Source organism: Microtus oregoni, unplaced genomic scaffold (assembly GCF_018167655.1).
Source record: "Microtus oregoni isolate MIOR12 unplaced genomic scaffold, Mior012 000044F_001, whole genome shotgun sequence".
Classification (NCBI taxonomy): Eukaryota; Metazoa; Chordata; class Mammalia; order Rodentia; family Cricetidae; genus Microtus; species Microtus oregoni.
Window position 1 is genome coordinate 46493 of NW_024543212.1, and position 23806 is coordinate 70298.

General features: G+C 40.7%; 1 pseudogene; it reads left to right on the forward strand.

Annotated features, from left to right (window-relative positions):
- LOC121434601 overlaps window positions 1–19185 on the forward strand; it is a 42597-nt pseudogene extending 23412 nt beyond the window's left edge.
- The last annotated feature ends 4621 nt before the right edge of the window (window positions 19186–23806 follow it).

Below are 23806 nucleotides of genomic sequence, written 5' to 3' on the forward strand. Positions count from 1 at the left end.
TACCACAGTCAGGCCCTTTTACATAGTGGTGGCTCCAACAGCTGATTGCCTATGCTGTGCCCCCTGCAGTGCACACAATAATCTATTCTTCCTATTGTGATCTGAGGACAGAAGAAATGCTCCATATGCAAATCCTTTTCCTGCGACTGCATTAGGCAGTCAACTACACGCCTTGAATGCATTATTTTACTTCACTGGGTTTTTTTTATTTTGATACAAGGTATCTCTGTAGCTTTGGTGACTGTCCTGGAACTAGCTCTTATAGACCAGCCAGGCTTCAAACTCACAGAGATCTGCATGCATCTGCCTCCCAAGTGCTTGGATTAAAGGCATGCATCACCACTGCCCAGCAAATACATAATTTTAATACTGTGAATTGGTACAGTCATTTAAGAACTTTGAAGGAGTAATATAGAGGACACTCAAGGTTGCCCAGGAAAGCAACAAAGAGGGACCAAAGCCACCTGAGTCAACATAACAGAAGTTGTCTCAGAAGCAATATTTCTATCGGGACAGAAATGCAGCTCTTCTAGAATTAATATGCCTTCCCTCTGAGAAATCACATCACACACTTAGGAGATTAATAAAGAAAGTATCTTTAATGATGTTATGCCTTGATCTCTGTCCAATGCTCAAGGGACAGAAGTTAGATAGATTGTGCATTCAATATATACTGTTAGTCATAAGTATCCCATAGGATAATGGTCCAGATTATACTCTGAACAATTGAAATAGAAACAGGCAACTTGCCAGTCTAAATATATAGGCAAAAATATTCTCAGAATATTTTCTTAAGTATGCCCGTGACCTGTTACAGCAGGTCATTCTTCACTGCCATGGTTCTAAGGTGAAGATGACAAGAGAGGAGAAAGACTGGACTGGACAAGTAAAAGATAAAAAAGATAGGGTGGGGAGGTGTTGCAGAAGATACGTCCCAGCCAAGTAAGCTTCTTAAGAAAAATAGCATCTTAGCTGAGCAGTGGTGGGGCATGTCTTTAATTCCTGCCAGCAGATCTCTGTGAGTTCAAGGCCAGCCTAGTCTATAAAAGCTTGTTCCAGGATGGGCTCCAAAGCTACAGAGAAACTTGAAAAACCAAAAAAAAAAATGAAAAAAGAAAAATAGCAACTTGTCAGGTGGTGGTGGCCTATACTTTTAATCCCAACACAGGAAGAAGAACCCTGTGCCTCTCTGTGAGTTCAAAGCCAGCCTGGACTATTACTTCCTAGGGGGAAATGAAGGAATTACATGAAGTCAGCAGAAACTATGATACAATGAGACAAATTTAGGGAGAGGCTAGTCCAACAATTCTACACAAAGAGTATACAGGTTATTTCGAAATCTTTGCTACGTCCAGAATGGCCTTGGTACTGAGAACCATAGCTCCATATGGTGGGAAAGGTTGAGTTGTCAAGATCTGAAGCAACCCCTCCACAAAGGCCTGGGCACCAAACCATTATGGGCTCTCCAATACACAGTCCTGTGATGGAGGAAGATCATTGGCTAATAAAGGAACTGCCTTGGCCCATTTTATTGGTTGAAAGATAGGTGGGAGGAGTAGGCAGAACAGGACGCTGGGAGGAAGAGGAAGTGAGGTCAGTCTAGACAGCTCTCCTCTCGGGAGCAGATGCCTGAGAGACGCAATGCCCTGCTCCCGGGATGAAGCTCCGACCCAGGATGGACATAGGCTAGTATCTTCCTGGTAAGTGCACCTTGGGGTGCCATACACAGATGATTAGAAATGGGCTAAATTAATATGTGAGAATTAGCCTAGAAGAGAATGGGCCAAGCAGTGTTTAAATGAATACAGTTTGTGTGTTGTTATTTCGGGCATAAGCTAGCTGAGCAGGCGGCTGGGGTGCTGGGAACGCAGCCCCGCCGCCCTTATTACTACAGTCCTGGTTTTAGAGAAAGAGCTCTGTTTTAGTATCAATACATCAGATCCTTAGGGAAACTCACAGGCTTATGTACCAGGCTGTTGCTAGGTCAGCAAGAATGTCCCTCCTCCCTGCCTGAGGTCCTAAAGGAAAGCCTTGATTGCTCAGGCTAGTCCTTCACACAACACTGTTTTACATTTCAAATATATGTCACCGGTAATATTGGTCTTCTGATAGAACTATGCCTCTCTCAAAAAGAAAACTGGAACTTTATGGCATGCCAGGTCTTAAGGTTGGTTGTGACCTGTAATGTCTCCTTGAGCAGCTTGTTAACAGGTCTATTCTTTGATATTTGGGTGGGTCTAGTAATTTTTTTTTATTTTTCAAGACAGAGTTTCTCTGTATCTTTGGAGCCTGTCCTGGAACTCACTCTTGTAGATCAGGCTGCCCTTGAACTCATAGAAATCCACCGGCCTCTGCCTCAAGCGTATTGGAATTAAAGGTGTGCACCACCACCACCCAGCAGTGACTTTTTATTTTTAACTCAGTGATGGCTTCTTTGAAATGGTTTGGAGTCAAATATCTGGACAATCCCGATAAACAATGTATACCCAGGTATTCTAATCTCTACCAGCCCTCATTAGCATAGACTCACAGTTTGGGTGTTTTAGACGCATTTCTCCCTCTGATAAATTCTACTGTGTGAGAGTTAAATAATTTTTAAGCATTGGTAAATCTATTGTATCACCAATTCTACTCTTCTCCATTATGACACAGTAGTGGAGAGCTACACGACATGTAAGATGCCTTTGATAACATCCACAAATTTAAATATAAATTCAAATTATAGTTAAAGCTTAAATGCAAAGTGCTCGATATCGAGAAGATACTGGAGAAACGAGGCTTCCCTGAGTTTGGCAACTTGTTTCCATGAATGCAGGAAACGTGTTGAAGTTGACTAGGAAGGTGTTTTTACACGCAGCTTTCCACTCCCAAGACTCAAATGAGATGAAGCCACAGAGCAAAGTTATTCAGAGGCCTGCCCCTAGGTCCAGGAGTTAGCAGGGCCCATGAGGGACTTCACAATACAGGCAATATGGCGGCAGGTTCCCACCCAGGCCCATGGAGTTCACACCATAGTGTTTTCCGCACCTCACCCTCTGCTCCTCCCCATCAGGAGACATCATTCCCTCACTCACCATGTTGTGCTTCTCCATTTTCCCAAAGTTCTCAGCTCATCATCTCCCTGCAACAGCAACTGCACCCGAGAACAGGAATCCACTGGCTCCAGCTCCTCTTCAAAGCCAAGACTGAAGGCGGCTGCCAGGAAGAGACCTGCACTGCTTCTGACTGGCAGGTCATCTGGAGTGCTGATTGGCTAGTGAGTCCTGAGTGGCTAGAGCCCCGCCCATATAGGGTACAGTGTGCTTAAAGAGACAGAATACTAGCTCCTGTCCATTCCATTCACCCCAAGAGAGAACTTTCCAGATCTGAGAATACATGCATTTTAATAGCACTGGCCCCTGGCTACTAAAGCAATCAATGTCATCTTCTTGCACTCCTAGCAACTTTCCCTTTTTCTTCCAGCATTCTGTGTGACTTATACGGTGCACTGTGCTAGGTGGGTGGAGCAATTTCCTGTCTCACAGATGTAAGGATGCCTAGAATACTAACAACTAAAGAGAGTTTTAAAGTTACAAAATGAAATATTTGTTCTGTGGTCAGGACCTCTCCCACAGCATATTTAGGTGGGATCCTAGAGGCGAAACACATGGCTCCCAGTTTGCATGGGCTCCCCCGTCCTGATTCCCTGATTCCCAACATGGGATCAACCACTAGAGGGTGCTGTACTTAATAAAATGATGGATATTTTGATTTGTTTTCATTTCACCTAATTGAACTTCTATGTGCTAGCAGAGCTGCGCAATCTTAGGATTTTTTCTTACCAAGAAGGAAGCACAAAACACACAAGAAACACTCTTAGGAGATTATTAGAGGGGGCATGTAGAGGCCTGGGAAGTTAGTGTTCAGAGACAGGGAGGACGATGGCTCATCTAGATTTTAAAAGCTGCCTGGTGCATGCACACAGGGGTTGACATGGCTCCATCATATGCAGATGATCGGGCTCAAGGAAGCGGGCAAGGGTTTAGCTGAGTCATACGTGGATCATGCAGGAGGGAACCTTTAACATCCCCAGGTGACTGAGGGCTTGTGTGCCCCTGCATGACCCCTAGAACCTAGAAGTACCAACCATATGTGGCTTAATCCATTGCAGTCACCACCTTACCAAGTGATTTGAAATGCCCATCATGAGCTGAATATTACTGGATCTATCAAGTTATAAAGTAGGACATTTACAGCTACAACCTGTTATCAAATGGGAGTGGTATATTAGAGATCAGGACCACGTAGGTCCTGAAGACACAAGGAAGATACATGAAGAAATGGCCAACTTCCAATGGTTTCTACTCCTGTTACAATGCCTTCTGCTGTCAAGCATACACCTATAGTCTATTCCCTATGATTGGTTGAATGAGGAAGAGATGACTAGGTAGTGGGATTTTCTGAGTTTGAGACGAGTCTGGCATACAGAATCAGTTCCACAATTACACAGAAAAATCCAGTCTTGAAATCACCAAAAAAAAAAAACTGAATCAAACAATAACTATGACCCAACTTCAATCAGCATCTTACATTCTAGCAGCAGCAGTCACATATAAAGTATTTTGAAGAAGAAAAGTCTCTTTTTGCCTCTGTGCTTTGGCTCTGGCTACCAAGCTCATTCCTGTACTAGCATTAGTGCCTACGTCATTGTAATTTTGGTGAATACTTAAAATGAGCTGAGAAGTCAAGGTTTGTGGGCTGAACAACTGCTGGATTCTTCACTTGATCTTAGAGAAAAGGCTGAGAAGCAATCTATTGGATTCTTCAATTGCCATTGGTAAGCAGCTGTTCTTAAGTTACCTGGACCACAGCTTGTAAGACATTCTAATAAGCTCACTTTTTACATCCATGGTGAGAATCATTCTACCTGTTCTGTTCATGTAGAGAATCTTGAATACTGCAGCTGTATATTTTATTCACCTAACTATAGAGGAAGATATGCCAGCTGACAATAGTGCTCATGAAGTCATTCTTTCTAGCTCCATTATTCTCTACATATTCAAATTTCCATGAACACTACCCTTTTTATAATTATTCATTCGCCTGGAGTTTGCTTCGAATTTAAGGAATAAAACCCATAAACAATGGAGTCATCATCCAGCTTTCCGATGGGGGAAAGACCAATCATCTTGAGACCTGGTTCCTGCTTTTCTCCTTCCTGTTGTGTAAAATCCCTGTGAAAACCATGTAAAAAGTACCTTCAGTTCATCTGACCTCAGAGTGAAGCCACAGAACAAATATTTCATTTTGTAACTTTATTTTTTATTTATTTATTTATTTATTTATTTATTTATTTATTTATTTATTTTTCGAGACTTGGTTTCTCTGTGGTTTTGGAGCCTGTCCTGGAAATGGCTCTTGTAGACCAGCCTGGTCTCAAACTCCCAGAGATTCCCCTGCCGAGTGCTGGGATTAAAGGCGTGCACCACCACTGCCCAGCTCATTTTGTAACTTAAAAACTCTCTTCTTGAGGGGCGGGGTGGAGCCGCGGCAGGAAGGCGAGGGGCGGGACCTGCTGGGAGCGCGGCGGCGGCGGCAGCGTGCGCGGGCACGAGCGACGGGCCTGCTTCGTGCTCAGGAGCAGCGGGCGCGCGCTGCGGCGGGTGTGCGGGACGCGGTCTGTTGTGCTCCCGGTTCTGCTCGGTCCCTCCTCGGTGGCTGGCGGAGGCCCCGAGCGCTGCGCTGCGGGGCGCGTCCCTTCCTTCCCTGCTCGTCCTGCCAGGCTCCTCTCGCACTGAGCGGTCTCTCGGACGCCACACCGGCCCGGATATGGGTCGTGGACAGCAGAAGATTCAGTCTCAGCAGAAAAATGCCAAAAAGCAGACTGGACAAAAGAAGAAACAAGGACATAACCAAAAGGTTGCTGCGAAAACTGCCTTAATATACACCTGCACAGTCTGTAGGACACAAATGCCAGACCTGACTCTTCTACTGTCTCAGACCTAGGTAACAAACCTGCAGCTGCTTTTTTTTTCTTTCTTTCTTTTTTTTTATTTTTTTTTTCGAGACAGGGTTTCTCTGTAGCTTTTTTTTTTGGGGGGGGGGGGGGTTCCTGTCCCGGAACTAGCTCTTGTAGACCAGGCTGGCCTCGAACTCCCAGAGATCCGCCTGTTTCTGACTTCCGAGCGTGCGCCAGCACCGCCAGGCTGCAGCTGCTTTTTGTAAACAAACTGTTGATCAGCAAAAATAAAGGGGCTACAGAAACACTCATTTTTATGCTGTTCCCTTTGGGCTTCATGCAAAGACAATTCTGTGTAAGTGTATAGTCAACTCTGATTTGGAAATCTGAAAAATCAGTCCATTCTTATAAAGTTTTTTTTACAATTGTAATTATATTGATGTTCATATTGTGTAAAATAACTCATTCAATAAAGTAGTGCTTTGATTTCACAACATCACAAGAAAAAAGAAACTCTCTTTAGTTGTTAGTGTTCTGGGCATCCTTACCCTTGCGGGACAGGAAATTGCTCAATCCACCTAGTACAGTGCTCCATACAAGCTAGTGAGTCACCATTGCATCCAACAGGAAAAAAAGAAAGTTCCTCTGGAGAGCTAGAAGATGACATTGATCACTTTAGTAGCCAGGGGCCAGTGCTATTAAATGCATGTATTCTCAAATCTGGAGAAGTTCTCTGTTGGGGTGAATGGAATGGACAGGAGCCAGTATTCTGTCTCTTTTAGCACACTGTACCCCCTATGGGCGGTGCTCTAGCCACTCAGGACTCACTAGCCAATCATGCACTCCAGGTGACCTGTCAGTCAGAAGCAGTGCAGGTCTCTTCCGGGCAGCCACCTTCAGTCTTGGCTTTGAAGAGGAGCTGGTGCCAGTAGATTCCTGTTCTCGGGTGCAGTTGCTGTTGCAGGGAGATGATGAGCTGAGAACTTTGGCAAAATGGAGAAGCACAACTTGGTGAGTGAGGGAACGTGGTCTTCTGATGGGGAGGAGCAGAGGGCGAGGTGCGGAAAACACTATGGTGTGTCCTTCCGTCATCTGCATGGAAACCTGCCGCCATAGTCCCTGTACTGTGAAGTCCCTCATGGTCCCTGCTAAACTCATGAGTCTAGGGGCAGGCCTGTGTATAATTTTGCTCTGACTCAATCTGCTTAAAGTATTGGGAGCAGGAAGCTGTGTTTAAAAACACTTTTGTAGTCAACTTCAGCAGGGTCGATGCATTCACGGAAACAAGTTGCCAAGCTCAGAGAGGCCTAGTTTCTTCAACATAGTTTCAATATTGAGCACTTTGCATTTAACCTTTAAATGTAATCTCCATTTATATTTAAATCTGTGGAGGTTATCAAATACATCTCACATGTTGGGTAGGTCTCCACTACTATACGATAATGTAGAATAGTAGAATTGGAAATACAAAGGATTTACCAATGCGTTTGAAATAATTAAGTCTCACAAAGTAGAATTTAGCAGAGGGAGGACTGTGTCTAAAACACCCAAAAGCTAAGTATATGCTAATGAGGGCTGGTAGAGATTAGAATGCCCAGGTATACATTGTTCATCAGGATTGTCCAGATATTTGACTCCAAACCATTTCAAAGAAGCCAGCACTGATATTTTTTTTAAAAAATTGCCGGTGGGCAACGATGGTGCACACCTTTAATCCCTGTAATCCTGAGGAAGAGGCAGGTGGATCTCTGTGAGTCTACAAGAGCAAGTTCTAGGACAGGCTCCAAAGCTACAGAGAAATCCTGTCTCGAAAAGTCAAAAGTAAATAAATAAACATCACTAGGCTCATCCAAATATCAAAAAACAGACCTCTTATGAAGCTGCTCAAAGAGGCATTACAGAGTCACAGCCAACCATAAGGCCTGGTCTGATTTCAAGTTCCTGTTTTCCTTTTGAGAAAAGCATAGTTCTACCAGAAGGGCTATATGACACCAGGTGACCTATATTTGAAATGTAAATCACTGTTGTGTGAAGGACTGGCCTGAACAATCAAGGCTTTCATTTAGAACCTCAGGCAGATAAGAGGGACATTCTTGGGAGACCTAGTAACAGCCTGGGACATAAGCCTTGTGAGTTTCCCTAAGAACCTGATGTATTGATAATAAAACAGAGCTCCTTCTCTAAAACCAGGAATATGCATTGGAGCTGGTAATGGTCTGGTGCCCAGGCCTTTGTGGAGGGGTTGCTTCAGATCTTGACAACCCAACCCTTCCCACTAGATGGAGCTCTGCACTTAGCCAAGATTTCAAAATACCCTGTATATCCTTTGTGTAGAATTGTTGGACTAGCTTCTTCCTAAATTTGTCTCATTGCATGATAGTTTCTGCTGACTTCATATAATTCTTTCATTTCTCCTCAGGAATTAGTATACAAAATGCTAGACATCATCTTCTCTCTCCCTGTATTCTTTTTCTTGATACAGTGTTTCTCTGGCCTTGAACTCACAGAGAAACACAGGGCTCTTCTCCCTGTGTCTTGGGATTAAAGGCATATGCTACCACCACCTGGCTATTTTTCATAAGAAGCTTATTAGCATGGGACATATCTTCTGCAACACCCCCCCCGGTCTTTTTTTATTTTTTACTTGTCCAGTATTTCTCATCCCTTGTGACCTTCACCTTACAACCCTGTCAGTGAAGAATGACCTGCTGTAACAGGTCACTGGCGTACTTAAGAAAATATTCTGGGAATATTTCTTGTCTAAATATCTAGACCAGCATGTTGCCTGTTGCTACCTCAATTGTTCAAAGTATAATCTGGACACAGTGGTGGCGCATGCCTTTAATCCCAGCACTCGGGAGGCAGAGGCAGGCGGATCTCTGTGAGTTCAAGAACAGTCTGGTCTACAAGACCTGGTTCCAGGACAGGCTCCAAAAACCACAGAGAAACCCTGTCACGAAAAACCAAAAAAAAAAAAAAAAAAAAGGGCTGGAGAGATGGTCCAGTGGTTGAGAGCACTTGCTGCTCTTCCAGAGGTTCTGAGTTCGATTCCCAGCAACCATATGGTGGCTCACAACCATCTGTAATGAGATCTGGTACCCTCTGGCTTGTGGACATACATGGAGGTAGATTGTTGTATACATAATAAATAAATCCTTAAAAAAAAACAAAGTATAATCTGGACGAAGTGCCTAAGAGATACTTAAAAGATAACAGCATATATTGAATGCAAAATCTGTCTAACCTGGTTCCACTTGAGCATTGGACAGGGATTTATGCATACTGTCATTAAAGAGACTTTTTTTCATTAATCTCCTAAGTGTGTGATGTGATTTCTCAGTGAAAAGGCATATTAATTCTAGAAGAGTTTCATTTCCATCCTGATAGAAATATTGTTTCTGAGACAAGTTGTGTTATGTTGACTCAGGTGGCCTTGGTCCCTGTCTGCTGCCTTACACAGCAGTGACCTTGAGTGTCCTCTATATTACACCTTCAAAATACTTAAATGACTAAACCAACACACAATTTTAAAATTATGTATTTGCTGGGCAGTGGTGGTGCATGCCTTTAATCCCAGCACTCAGGAGGCAGAGGCAGGCAGGTCTCTGTAAATTCAAGGATAGCCTGGTCTACAAGAACTAGTTCCAGGACAGACACCAAGACTACAGAAAAACCCTGTCTCAAAAAACAAAAACAAAATGAATAAAATTATGCATTTGAGTCATGTAGTTACAGTCAAATGCATTTGCAGGGAAAGGATTTGCATATGCAGTATTATTTCTGTCTTCAGACCACAGTAGAAAGAATAGATTATTGTGTGCACTTCAGGGGGCACAGCATAGGCAATCAGCTGTTGGAGCCACCACTATGAAAAAGGGCCTGATTGTGGTAGCAGGAGTGATTTGTAATTTGCTAGCATATTTAAATTAATGTCATGTGAATGAACACAGACTAGATTGTGTGCTATACATATTGGGAAGGTTGTCTTGAGTCAAGAAATATTGAATTAGCAAATAGGCAACTATCCTCTGCAGATATGATTGATCTTGCTTGACACAGTTATTTCGGCTCAGTGATTTGAAAAACAGGCCATTGACTAACTCTATGTGTCAAGTTACAGATCTCAGCAGCCAACATATGTATATGGGCACCATCAATCTACCTCTTATTAATGACATCCCCTCCCCTAGGGAAGGGCCTTCTCTTTTTTCAAAGTTATTATAGAAAATTTTATTTAATCTTAAAAGTACATTATTATCATCACTTCAAAAATCACTTTTTGGTATCAGTTTCAAATACTTTCTTTAAGTGTATTGCTGCTCTTTTCTCTATTTGTTTCTGTTCTCTAATGTTTCTAAGTCATTAGTAGTTTTATTTCATTTCTTTCAAGTTATGTTCATTTCTTTGTAGAGCACTGTCTCCTGTAGCTTAGGCTTGCTTCATGTTGTGTAATTGAGAATTATTTTCAACACCTAATCCTGCCTCTGCAGCCCAATGCTGGGAAGACAGTCCTGTAACTCCTTCCAGGTTTGGCCTTGACTTATCAATGAGAAAGAAAAATAGCAGTTAATAAGTGTCTGCTAATCTTTCTGGCTTTTATTTGGGAACTTAGAAATGAAGAGGGATTGGTATAGGCTTGCAGTCTTCTGTTCCTATTTAAAGTGTTCAGAGTGTGGAGCCTGAACCTAAAAGATGCAAAGATGGCAACATGTGGAATGCAGAATCTCTTCTAGCCTGGCTTCTCTTCGAGCTGCATCTAGAGATGGGTGTACCATATAATCATAGAGACTTATTTATTGATCTCTCAAATGTGTAGAGTGAATTCTCTCTGGGGAAGTCCTATCAGTTCTAAACAACCGTAGTTTCAGGCTTTCAGAAATTCCTTTCCGAGACTAGCTATCTTACCCTGACATAAGTGGCTTTGGTCCCAGACTTTTCCTCTCCAGGGCAATGACCTTGTTGTCCTGTATGACACCTTCAAAATCTTAAATTAAATGATTGTAGCACCTCAGTTTCAAAGTTACACATTTGAGTCAGGAAACTGAATATCCACTGCAGGAAAAATATTTGCATGTGGAGAGTGGTCTCTCTCTTGAGATCAGAATAGAAACAACTATCTCTATTTTTTCTCTTCTCCAATGTTTCTAGGTCATTAATAGTTTCATTCCATTTTTTAAGTGATGTTGATTGTTGATTTCTTTGTAGAGCAATGTCTTCTGTGGCTTAAGCTTGCCTCATGCTAAGTAATTGAGAATTGCTTGAACACCTAATCCCACCTCTGTTGTCTACCACAAGTCAGAAGCCAAATTTGGGCGATAACACATGTTATACTTGTACTGGAAACAAGAAAGATGCACAATCTATAAGTGATAGAATCTTCTTCTGAAGTTCGCTTCAGCACTGTTGCACCAATCTGTTTTGCAGAGTTGGAAACTCAGTTAAGATTCTGTGAGAGTTTACTGAATGAATTTGTAAAAATGGAGCCACAGTTGTATGATGCGATGATAGGATGTTGAGATACCAAGCTATGAGACATATGCCATAAAGAGCTTCATACAGGGAGTGGAAGCAGCAAAAGAGAGACATCTACAGGAATAGAACTATGTAAGCCCTTTGAGAATGAAGTCCTAACAGCCTGAGACAGACCTACATGATTCATTGTTTGCCCTGATAAGTTTTAGTCTTACCTTGGTCAAATACCCTAACTGTACTCATATTCCTTTTTTTAAAATTTATTCTTCTCTCATACTATACAATGAGTCAATACACCCAATTTTTCATCTTATTTTTCCTTTTAGTAGTTAGTAATTCTTCATTCAGTTTCAGTTTTCTTATGTGTACTGTGTACATTGATCTGCTTCCTTGCCTCTCTCTGTTAATAGACATTTCTCTTGTAAGGTGATATCTTATTCAAAGGGTACAGAAGTATAGAATCCTGAACATAATTAGCTGTTAGTCTAGGACCAGGAAAATGGAAATAAATGTTAGGAATAATGGCAGAAATTGAGTATTGTGGTCATAGGATTTCAGTTGGAAATAAACTCCAGAAAAAAAATTAATCCTGAGGTCGTTTGTGTGATATTTTGGCTCAAATCTTTCTTCCTCTGCCTGTGCTCTATAAATTGAGTAAGACAGAATTAAAAAATAATGAGCTAATTTCTTAAATGGAACATTGAATATGTTCAAAGGTTATCACTGATGGCTTATTCAGGTGCACAGTGGAAAAAACAAGTGAGCAAAAATTAATAAAAATGAGAAGGTAGTTTCAGACAGCAGTCATGTGTTGAGATAGGCAGGGATTTTCAAGGTGTTTATCACCATTATAGAGAAGGCCCATGCTATGGAATGGAAGCTTATCAAGGTGCCACAAGCATAAGACTCTGGCCACAGAAAACTTCAATTTAGGGAAGGTGTGAGCAAAGTGATTCATAGTCTCAGGAAGCTACTTTTGGAGACAGGGTTTCTCTGTGGTTATGGAGCCTGTCCTGGAACTAGCTCTTGTAAACCAGGCTGGTATCAAACTCACAGAGATCCACCTGCCTCTGCCTCCCGAGTGCTGGGATTAAAGGCATGCGCCACCACCACCTGGCAGGAAGCTACTTGTTTCAAAACTTTCTGCACCTGTGGTCCAAGCTTGTTAGTGTCCTTCACAAATAAGAAATCACACTTTTCAGCATCACCCCTATGTGTTGCTCTTGGAAACAAGAAAGAATCAAAATTTAAGATCATGAATTTTTAGTTTATGGTTACAGTTTATCATTGTTGCAGGCATCTATGTTATGCAGAGTTAGAAGCCCAGAGAGGAGACAGTGAGAGTTCATTGCATGGAGCTCTGAGGATTGAAGCCTGGCATTGTTGGTTGTTTTCTTTTACTTCTTTCTCTATTGAGAATCTGCTACCCATTTATCAAATAAATCTCACACATGGAGGCTTATGTTTTCTTTCCTTTTTTTTTTTTTTTTTTTTTTTTGGTTTTTCGAGACAGGGTTTCTCTGTTGTTTTGGAGCCTGTCCTGAAACTAGCTCTTGTAGACCAGGCTGGTCTTGAACTCACAGAGATCCTCCTGCCTCTGCCTCCCGAGTGCTGGGATTAAAGGCGTGCGCCACCACCGCCCGGCTGGCTTATGTTTTCTTATAAATGTCTGACCTTGCTTTGCTTTGGCTTCTTTCAAGGATGGTTATTTTAAACTTAATTTTTTCTTTCTATCTTTTCACTCTGGCCTTCATCTTTCTCTATTCTGTATTCCCTTCTTTATTTCTGACTCCATCATTTGCTGTGTAGCTAGGTGAATGTCTCCTGTTGTTCTCTCCTTTTCTTGCCTTGTCTTCACTTTTTCATCCCAGAGTTCTCCTTTCTTTTATTCTCTTTGGCTGCCAGCCCTCTCTATGCTTTCTTGTCGTTCTCTTGGTCCTTCAGTTCTTTTCCATATAAACCAGGTATTTTAGATAGGCAAAGTATCACAACTTCACAGAGCTAAACCAATGCAGCATAAAAAATGGCAGCACTTCTTTGCATCATTAAATCAAAAGTTCTACAGCATAAACAAGTAAACACAATTAGAGATGTTATTTCACAACACACTGGATTTTCATTTTGAGCCCAAACATGTTAAGATACCTAAGTTATGACACAACTTCCATGGAAACCTAGCTGCTCATAGGGAGTGGAAGTTACCAAAGAGAGAAATGCATGAGAAGTCGCAAGGACAGGACCGTTTAAGCTATTTGAAACTGAAGCCATACATCTGACAAGGGAGCTACAGGATTTGATGTTTGTCCTGCTCTACTTCAGTCTTTCCATGGTCCAGTCTTCCCTCACTGTGTCTCCATCTTTCTCTCCTGGAATGTTAATGGGATTTTGTGCCATTCTATATTGGCAATATGTAACTAGTTTTCATGTTTTACAAGATGTTACTGTCAAGAGACAGAAGCTTCTCAGCTTCAGGATGTGCCATTTATTATCTGTGCTACTGTGGTTTTACGAAGGAAGTGGTCTACTGTGCCCATGTATTACAGGCTTCTTCCCACTTTCTCTTCTATCAGGTTCATTGTGTTCGGATTGATATTGAGATCTTTAATCCATTGGGACTTGAGTTTTGTTAATGGTGACGAACATGGATCTATTTTTATAGATCCATGTCATCCAGTTATGCCAACCCCATTTGTTAAAGATACTTTCTTTCTTCCGTTGTATAATTTTAGCTTTTTGTCAAAAATCAGGTGTTCTTAGGTTTGTGGGTTAATAGCTGTGTCTTCAATTCAATTCCATTGGTCAACGTCTTTTTTTTTTTTTTTTTTGGTTTTTCGAGACAGGGTTTTTCTGTGGTTTTGGAGCCTGTCCTTGAACTAGCTCTTGTAGACCAGGCTGGTCTCGAACTCAGAGATCCACCTGCCTCTGCCTCCCAAGTGCTGGGATTAAAGGCATGCGCCACCACTGCCCGGCAACGTCTCTGTTTTTATGCCAATACCAAGCTTATTTTTTTTTTTGCTTTTGTTTTTTTTTTTTTCAAAATAGGGTTTCTCTGTAGCTTTGGGGCCTGTCCTGGAACTAACTCTTGTGGACTAGGCTCATCTTGAACTCACAGAGATCCACCTGCCCTGCCTCCTGAGTGCTGGGATTAAAGGCATATGCCATCAGCATCCAGCCAATACCAAGCTTTTTTTCATTGCTGTAGAGTTTGATGTTAGGAGGGTCATGCCTCTGGAAGTTCCTTTATTGTATAGGATTGTATTGGCTATCCTGGGTTTTTTGTTTTTTCCATATAATGTTGATTATTGTTCTCTCAAGATCTGTGAAGAATTTTGTTGGGATTTTGATAGGGATTGCACTGAATCTATAGATTGCCTTTGGTAGAAATGCCATTTTACTATGTTGATCCTACCAATCCAAGAGCATGGCAGATCCTTCCATTTTCTGGTCTCCTCTTCAATTTCTTTTTTGGAAGACTTAAAGTTTTTGTCAAAGAGATCTTTCACTTCCTTGGTTAGAGTTACCCCAAGATATTTTATGCTATTTGTGGCTATCATTAAAGGTGATATTTCTCTGATTTCCCTCTCCACTTCTTTATCTTTTGTGTATAGGAGGGCTACTGATTTCTTTGAGTTGATCTTGTATCCTGCCACATAACTTAAGGTATTTATTAGCTGTAGACACTCTCTGGTAGAGTTTTGGGGATCACTAATGTACACTATCATATCATCTGCAAATAACGAAAATTTAACTTCTTCCTTTCCAATTTGAATCCCCTTGATCTCCTTATGTTGTCTTATTGCTATTGCTAGAACTTCAAGCACCACATTGAAGAGATATGGTGAGAGTGGACAGCCTTGTCTTGATCCTGATTTTAGTGGAATGGCTTTGAGTTTCTCTCCATTTAATTTGATGTTAGCTGTCAGCTTGCTGTATATTGCTTATATTATATCCAGATATGATCATTGTATCCCTATTCTCTCCAAGACCTTTATCCTCAGTATGGAAGCAGGGCCTCTTGCTGGGCTCCAAGGACCTCACAGAGAAAAAGGCCATGCATCATTCTTTGTAGGAACTTCAGTAAACATCTCTGAATTCTTTCATTTGTTCTTTCATTGATTTTATTCAATGGATACAGTGTCTTAATGTATACTTCCACCTGTCCTGGACATGATTCCATAGACTTGGCTGACATTCAAACCAGGAAAATATATCCACCTGTGCTTCAGAAATTCTGAGTTTAAAGGCCTGAGTCAATACACCCAGTTTGTCTACTGTATTTTTTTTGTGATTAGTATTTCTTCATACAATTTTCTCATGTGCACTATGTCCTGTTGATCTATTTCCTTTGTCTTTCTATTAATAGTTCTTTTGTGAGGTGATATCCCATTCAAAGGGTACAGAAATGACAGAGGTGAATCTCCTATTCAATTTCCTTCTAAAGTGATTGTCTGTGTCTTGGAATAATACCAGAATTTTATGACTATACAGTCAAAGAAGTATACATTTACGATGTTGTCACCATCATGCTTTCTATTATACATGTGACTGAAATATTTTAGAGGGCAGTGACCTATGATGATGTGCATATCAACTTTACTCGGGAAGAGTGGAATTTGCTGGATCCTTCCCAGAAGAATCTCTACAAAGATGTGATGCTGGAGACCTACAGGAACCTCACTACTATAGGTAAAAATGAATTTTCTTCATGTTTCAAAATAAGGGGATAATTTTTTCTTGTTTAATGATGTTCTTCTGTAATTTGATTTAGAAAGAATAAGAATGAGTTGAATAAAGCAGTCATAGTTCTAAGGCTCCCTTGAGATAACAGTTTAAATATTGCATAATTTTCAATAACTTAACATATATTTTCTGGTATTATATTTTAGAATGCATTTGGGAAGACCATAATAGTGAAGAACATTGTCAATTTTCTAGAAGACATGAAAGGTAATTTTCATGTGCAAGCTGATAACAGATGATACTTTTTAAGGCATAGCACCATGAGAGCTTTGTTGTAGATCTGCAAATAAATTTCTTTTTGCTACTCATAATATAAAAGTACACACATTGAAGCAATGATAAGTATATCTGCAAAATTATTTACTAAACCAATAGCCCATAGTAAATCTTGTATTCCTTGTACACTTCTTGTGACTGTGCTAAGTTTAGTGAGAGAAGCAGTTAGAGTTGAATCATTGGCAGTTGTTCTGCAGAAACCTTTATCTATACCATAAGTCTGTGAGGAACAGCAAGTTCCTTTAGAACTCAACGTGAAAATATTTTAATTGAAATTCTTCTTTACTATGTATACCATAGGTTACTCTTGATACAAGAATATGAGCATAGGGATATAGAGAGATGTAGCATCCCACTCTCTAAGAATAATTAGATAACCAATAGTCCCCATGTTGAGTATACTTGTTGAATTGGATTAAATTATACAATTAATTGGTTTTCCACCATCACTGTTAATATATGAACAAACTCTCACTGCAAGAAGCCCTATGAGTTCTAGAACTGTGCAAATACTGTTGGGTGTCCTAGTTCACATAACATATGTAATATGGTTCATGGTATAGGAGAATTCATGAATGTTAAAGCTGAGTTTATCCAGTTCTCTTCGCCTTTGTGTAAATTATCATAGAAAAAAAGATTCTGTGACTATAAAAAGGTAAGCCATAAAAGAAAGGGATTTGCCATTGGAGGTATCTTTCAAGTTGCAAAGCAGTGCCTAATCAAAGAGCAAAACATGAGTTTAGACAGACTTACAAAAACATAGTATCTGATTCCTCTTTAGAATTGGAACATATTATAAAATTCATAGAAATGTGTAGGCACAACAGTGTATTCAATGTAGTAAAGCTTTTACATGTGCCAATTATTCTTACAGGAGTGAGAGAATTCAAACTGGAGAGAAACCTTCAGTAAATTTTCAATGTGATAAATCCTTGACATATCACAAGCACCTTAAATGGAATGAAAGAACACATACTGGAGAGAAACCCTATGAATGTAATCAGTGTGGTAAGGCCTATGCTTACCGCAGTACTCTTCAAAGCCATGAAAGAACACATACTGGAGAGAAACCCTATGAATATATACAATCACATACTTATATTTCCACAAGTATATACACACAGAATGCCCAAACACACACAGAGATGTACAATAGCACATACAAATTCATACAATAGTACATACAATTCATTGCCAGCTCTGATTGTGTCTTTCTATGGTTATTTATGCTGGTTTGTATTTGTAACGCACACATTCTCAGCTATTGAGTAGGTCTGATGTAAAAAAGTTATCAGCTTCGTGACAGGTTTTGAATATTTTGCAAAGGAAATCCCACGTACAAGGAACATCTGTGGTGGAGTGATTATTCTGTTGTATACTCTGAAGATTTGTCACTCAATTTGCTTTAATAAAACAATGACTGTCCAGCAGATAGGCATGAGACAGAGGGAGCATGTCTAGATTGTGTCATGCTAATAAATGTTCTACTATGTGGAGAATATGTGTTAACTTAAAAATGTCACAGGTAGTTAGTAATAAGCCTGATATATTGGTCAAGTATTTTCAATTATTAAAAGCCTTGATGTAGTTATTTTGAACTGGTATGTAGGAAAGAAATGACAGTTTAAAAATGGCACTCCGGAAGAGCAGAGGCATTCTGTAGGTCTGGGTTGAAAGCCTCTGTCTAATAGCATCGGTCTGACCCCCAGTTCGGGGGGCACCTAGCTGGGGCTGTCCTCCCTTACTCTAGCCTTGCATGTACTTGGTATTAACCAAGATGCTGAGAGTGAGTCTCGCTCGGGGGTCAGAGGAGGAGAGTGACCGGTCCTGGGCCATTCCTGCATACCCCGCGGACACCATAACTCCAGCCCTAGGGAGTGGGAAGGGCCTATAGCAGCGCCTGGCTCCCTGCTTTTCCTCTCCTTCAGCATTGTCTACTAGCTACTTTTCCTGCTCTCTTTCCCAGGAGACGAATGTTTGAGCCTGAGATGGCAGCCACCCTGCTCATGGCTGGGTCCCAGATCAGACTTAATGCCAATGCCTTCTCGACATTTCTAACCATGTCTCTAATTTCAAGAAGAAAGGCTGGGACTAAACTCCTAGATGCTAAGTAGTGAGGAAGCATTGTGTGATTTCAGGCCCCTGTGACATTTGAAGATATGGCCATGTACCTCACTCGGGAAGAATGGAGACCTCTGGATCCTACACAAAGAGACCTTTACAGGGACGTGATGCAGGAGAATTACGGAAATGTTGTCTCATTGGACTTTGAGATCTGGAGCAAGAACGAAACAAATTTGAAAGAAGAGCTTAGTGAAGATGTGGAGTTTGTGACCATGTCCGAAGAGGCTATTGGGGATGCTGAGAAGAACCCGGAAAGCGAAGAAGTCTTTGAAAGTGGGGACAGGTCCGAAAGACAGTGGGGAGAGCTGACCGCAGAGGAGTGGGTCAGCTACCCTCTCCAGCAGGTCACTGACCTGCTGGCCCACAAAGAATTTCACACAGGCATCCACTATCACATGTGTTCTCAGTGTGGGGAGGCCTTTAGTCAGATTTCAGACCTCAATCGACACCAAAAAACGCACATGGGACACAGACCCTACAAGTGTTACGAATGCGGCAAGGGCTTCAGCCACAGCTCCCACCTTATCCAGCATCAGAGAACACACACGGGCGAGTATCAAGGTTATGATAAAAATTTTTACTTAAAGCTAAAGAAAACTGTGATGTCTAAAGAAAGTAACCAATTGTTGTCATGAATTGAACTTTCTTTTTTCTAGGAGTGTGTTCCTATTTCCAGACTTCAAAAAGATATAAATAGACTAAAAATATATGAGGCACTAGAGTCATGCCTAGGTGAGAACTATTGTTAGATGTTTGACAGCTTCCTGTAATTTCTTCTGCAATAATATCCAAGGTATTATCTTTAAGTGCATACAGAATGCACATTCAAATACACATAAGAAGATGCAGGGCTGGTTCAACATATGAAAATCTATTAATGTAATCCATCATATAAATAAACTGAAAGAAAAAACCATATGATTATTTCATTAGAAGCTGAAAAAGCATTTGACAAAATTCAACACCCCTTTATGATAAAAGTCTTGGAGAAATTAGGGATACAAGGGTCATACCTAAACATAATAAAAGCTATATACAGCAAGCTGACAGCTAACATTAAGTTAAACGGAGAAAAACTCAAAGCCATCCCACTAAAATTAGGAACACAACAAGGATGTCCACTCTCTCCATACCTCTTCAATATAGTGCTTGAAGTTCTAGCAATACCAATAAGACAACATAAGGGGATCAAGGGGATTCGTATCGGAAAAGAAGAAGTTAAGCTCTCGTTATTTGCAGATGATATGATAGTATACAAAAACTCTACCAAAGAACTCCTACAGCTGATAAACACCTTTAGTATTGTGGCAGGATACAAGATCAACTCCAAAAAATCAATGGCCTTCCTATACACTAAGGATAATGAAACAGAGAGGGAAATCAGAGAAGCATCACCTTTCACGAGAGCCTCAAATAGCATAAAATATCTTGGGGTAACTCTGACCAACGATGGGAAAGATCTATTTGACAAGAACTTTAAGTCTTTGAAGAAAGAAATTGAAGAGGACACCAGAAAATGGAAGGGCCTCCCTTGCTCTTAGATTGGGAGGATCAACATAGTAAAAATGGCAATTCTACCAAAAGCAATCTATAGATTCAATGCAATCCCCATCAAAATTCTTCGCAGATCAGGAGAAGACAATAATCAACTTTATATGGAAAAACAAAAAACCCAGGATAGCCAAAACAATCTTATACAACAAAGGATCGTCTGGAGGCATTACCATCCCTGACTTCAAACTCTACTACAGAGCTGCAGTATTGAAAACAGCTTGGTATTGGCATAAAAACAGAGAAGTCGACCAATGGAATCGAATAGAAGACCCTGACATTAACCCACAAACCTATGAACACCTGATTTTCGATAAAGGAGCTAAAAGTATACAATGGAAAAAAGAGAGCATCTTCAACAAATTGTGCTGGCAAAACTGGATGTCAACTTGTAGAAGAATGAAAATAGATCCATATCTATCACCATGCACAAATCTCAAGTCCAAATGGATTAAAGACCTCAACATCAGTCCGAACACACTGAACTTGATAGAAGAGAAAGTGGGAAGTACTCTACAACACATGGGCACAGGAAACCACTTCCTACGTATAAACCCAGTAGCACAGACATTAAGGACCTCATTGAATAAATGGGACCTCCTGAGACTGAGAAGCTTCTGTAAAGCAAAGGATATTGTCGCTAAGACACAAAGGCAACACACTGACTGGGAGAAGATCTTGACCAGCCCCGCAACTGACAAAGGTCTGATCTCCAAAATATATAAAGACCTCATGAAACTAGACCGTAAAAGGCTAATCAACCCAATTATAAAATGGGGCACGGAGCTGAACAGAGAATTCTCAACAGAAGTCCAAATGGCCAAAAGACACTTAAGGTCATGCTCAACTTCCTTAGTGATCAGGGAAATGCAAATCAGGACAACTTTAAGATACCATCTTACACCTGTCAGAATGGCTAAAATAAAAAAAACACCAAGGATAGCCTTTGCTGGAGAGGCTGTGGAGGAAGGGGTACACTCATCCATTGCTGGTGGGAATGCAAACTTGTTCAACCACTTTGGAAAGCAGTGTGGCGGTTTCTCAGGAAATTCGGGATCAACCTACCCCTGGACCGAGCAATACCACTCTCGGGAATATACCCTAGAGAGGCCTTATCATACAACAAAAATATATGATCTACTATGTTCATAGCAGCATTGTTTGTAATAGCCAGAACCTGGAAACAACCTAGATGCCCTTCAATAGAAGAATGGATGAAGAAAGTATGGAATATATGCATATTAGAGTACTACTCAGCAATAAAAAACAAGGGCTTCTTGAATTTTGCATGGAAATGAACAGAAATAGAAAACACCATCCTGAGTGAGGTAAGCCAGACCCAAAAAGAGGAGCATGGGATGTACTCACTCATATTTGGTTTCTAGCCATAAACAAAGGACATTGAGCCTATAAATAGTGATCCTAGAGAAGCTAAATAAGGAGAACCCAAAGAAAAACATATAGGCATCCTCCTGAATATTATCCTTCATCAGGCGATGAAAGGAGACACAGACAGAGACCCACAATGGAGCACTGGACAGAAATCTCAAGGTCCAAATCAGGAGCAGAAGGAGAGAGAGTACGAGCAAGAACTCAGGACCGCGAGGGGTGCACCCACACACTGAGACAAAGGGGATGTTCTATTGGGAACTCACCAAGGCCAGCTGCCCTGGGTCTGAAAAAGCCTGGGATAAAACCAGACTCACTGAACATAGCGGATAATGAGGACTACTGAGAACTCAAGAACAATGGCAATGGCTTTCTGATCCTACTGCATGTACTGGCTTTGTAGGAGCCTAGGCAGTTTGGATGCTCATCTTATTAGAACTGGATGGAGGTGGGGGTTCCTTGGACTTTCCACAGGGCAGGGAACCCTGATTGCTCTTCGGGCTGAGGAGGGAGAGGGACTTGGTTGGGGGAGGGGGAGGGAAATGGGAGTTGGTGGCGGGGAAGAGACAGAAATCTTTAATAAATAAATAAATTAAAAAAAAACAAATACACACAAGACACACACACATACATCACATATCCACAATGAACACAACTTTTAAGACAGTTTTTCACACAATGAATTGGTTCATGTAAAGAAAGAGCAAACTTGGACTTGAAGTAAAAGAAATTAATTCTTCTAAGAAAGGTTTCCAGGCCGGGCAGTGGTGGTGCACATTTTTAATCCCAGCACTTGGGAAGCAGAGGCATTTCCAGGACAGGCCCCAAAGCTACAGAGAAACCCAGTCTCAAAAAACAGAAGAAAAAAAAACAAAAAAAAAAACAAAAAAATGAGAAAGTTTCCCAGTAGAAATATCTGGTTCGGATCTCCTCTACTCCCAAGGGAATATTTCATAATATATGTCCAATTCCTCTGTCATCTTCCGAACTAAGTTCCCAAACAAAGGCATCAATTGTATCTTGGCTCAATTCCAGGAGTTTCTGAAACATTCCAGTAAAAGAGGTATTCACATAAATCTTGAATTGGATTTATTTGAGAAGGAAGAAAACATGAGTATGAATACCTCTGCAAAGTGTGGAAAGGGACAGCTGTATACTGAATGAGCATATGGCTCAAATAGGACATCTTAATAACAGAGAGCAAAGGAGATTTTGATGATGGGAATTTGCTGGATTTCAATCCCTGATCCTGAAAAAGCTCAGGGATAGACTTGATTTTATGCCGAGGGATTCATTGCTTTTCTGCTTAGTGGACAAGGATAGAGTTTGTTTTTATGGATCTGATTTGAGAGCCAAATTGTGTGTCTCTACTGGCCCCTTTTAATGTTGGCTCTTTTCAGAGAGATGTTATTTCTTTAACTACTTCTAGATTCAGAGAGAAGGTACTTTCTTTTGGCTCTGGTTTCAGGACCAATGTATGTTTCTTTGAATACCCTTTCACAAACCAATAATGCTTCATAAAATGTTTGTCCATTAGTTTGCTACTTCAAACTAAAATAATAAGAGGTATCATGATGCTTGAACAAATTGTTGACACTATAAAATTCTTTTCTATACAATAACTGTTTTTGTTTAAAGAATAATTTACAATAAGCCCTCAGTTTTTTTCCTCAGGTCCAAAGATTATGGTAATATGCACCACAAACTTAATCAGATTGATGACAAACAAAAAGTCTTACTCCTATATGAAGCACAAAACATTCTGACACTGATTTTCATAGAGTATCACTACAGTAAGATTTTTCTCATGTTTTTAAAGAACACACATATTAAACTCTGAGTTTCTCTATAGGATGTCTTATTTTACATATTTGGAGATGATTGGGAAAAAGGATTCAGGACAGATTCCATTCACATGTATCTCTCCAGTATGTGTTCTTTTATGCAATTGAAGATGATTGTGACATGCAAAGTCCTTACCACATTGATGGCATTCATAGGGTTTCTTGCCAGTATGTGTTCTTTTATGATTTTGAAGAACACAGTTGTGAGCAAAGACCTTACCTCATTGATTACATTCAAAGGGTTTCCCTCCAGTATGTGCTCTTTTATGCCTTTGAAGATGACTGTGTTGAGCAAAGGCCTTACCAGACTGATTACATTCATAGGGTTTCTCTCCAGTATGTGTTCTTTTATGGTATTGAAGGTGACTATGATGTGCAAAGGCCTTACCACACTGATTACATTCATAGGGTTTCTCTCCAGTATGTGTTCTTTTATGTCTTTGAAGATTATCCTGACATGCAAAGCATTTAG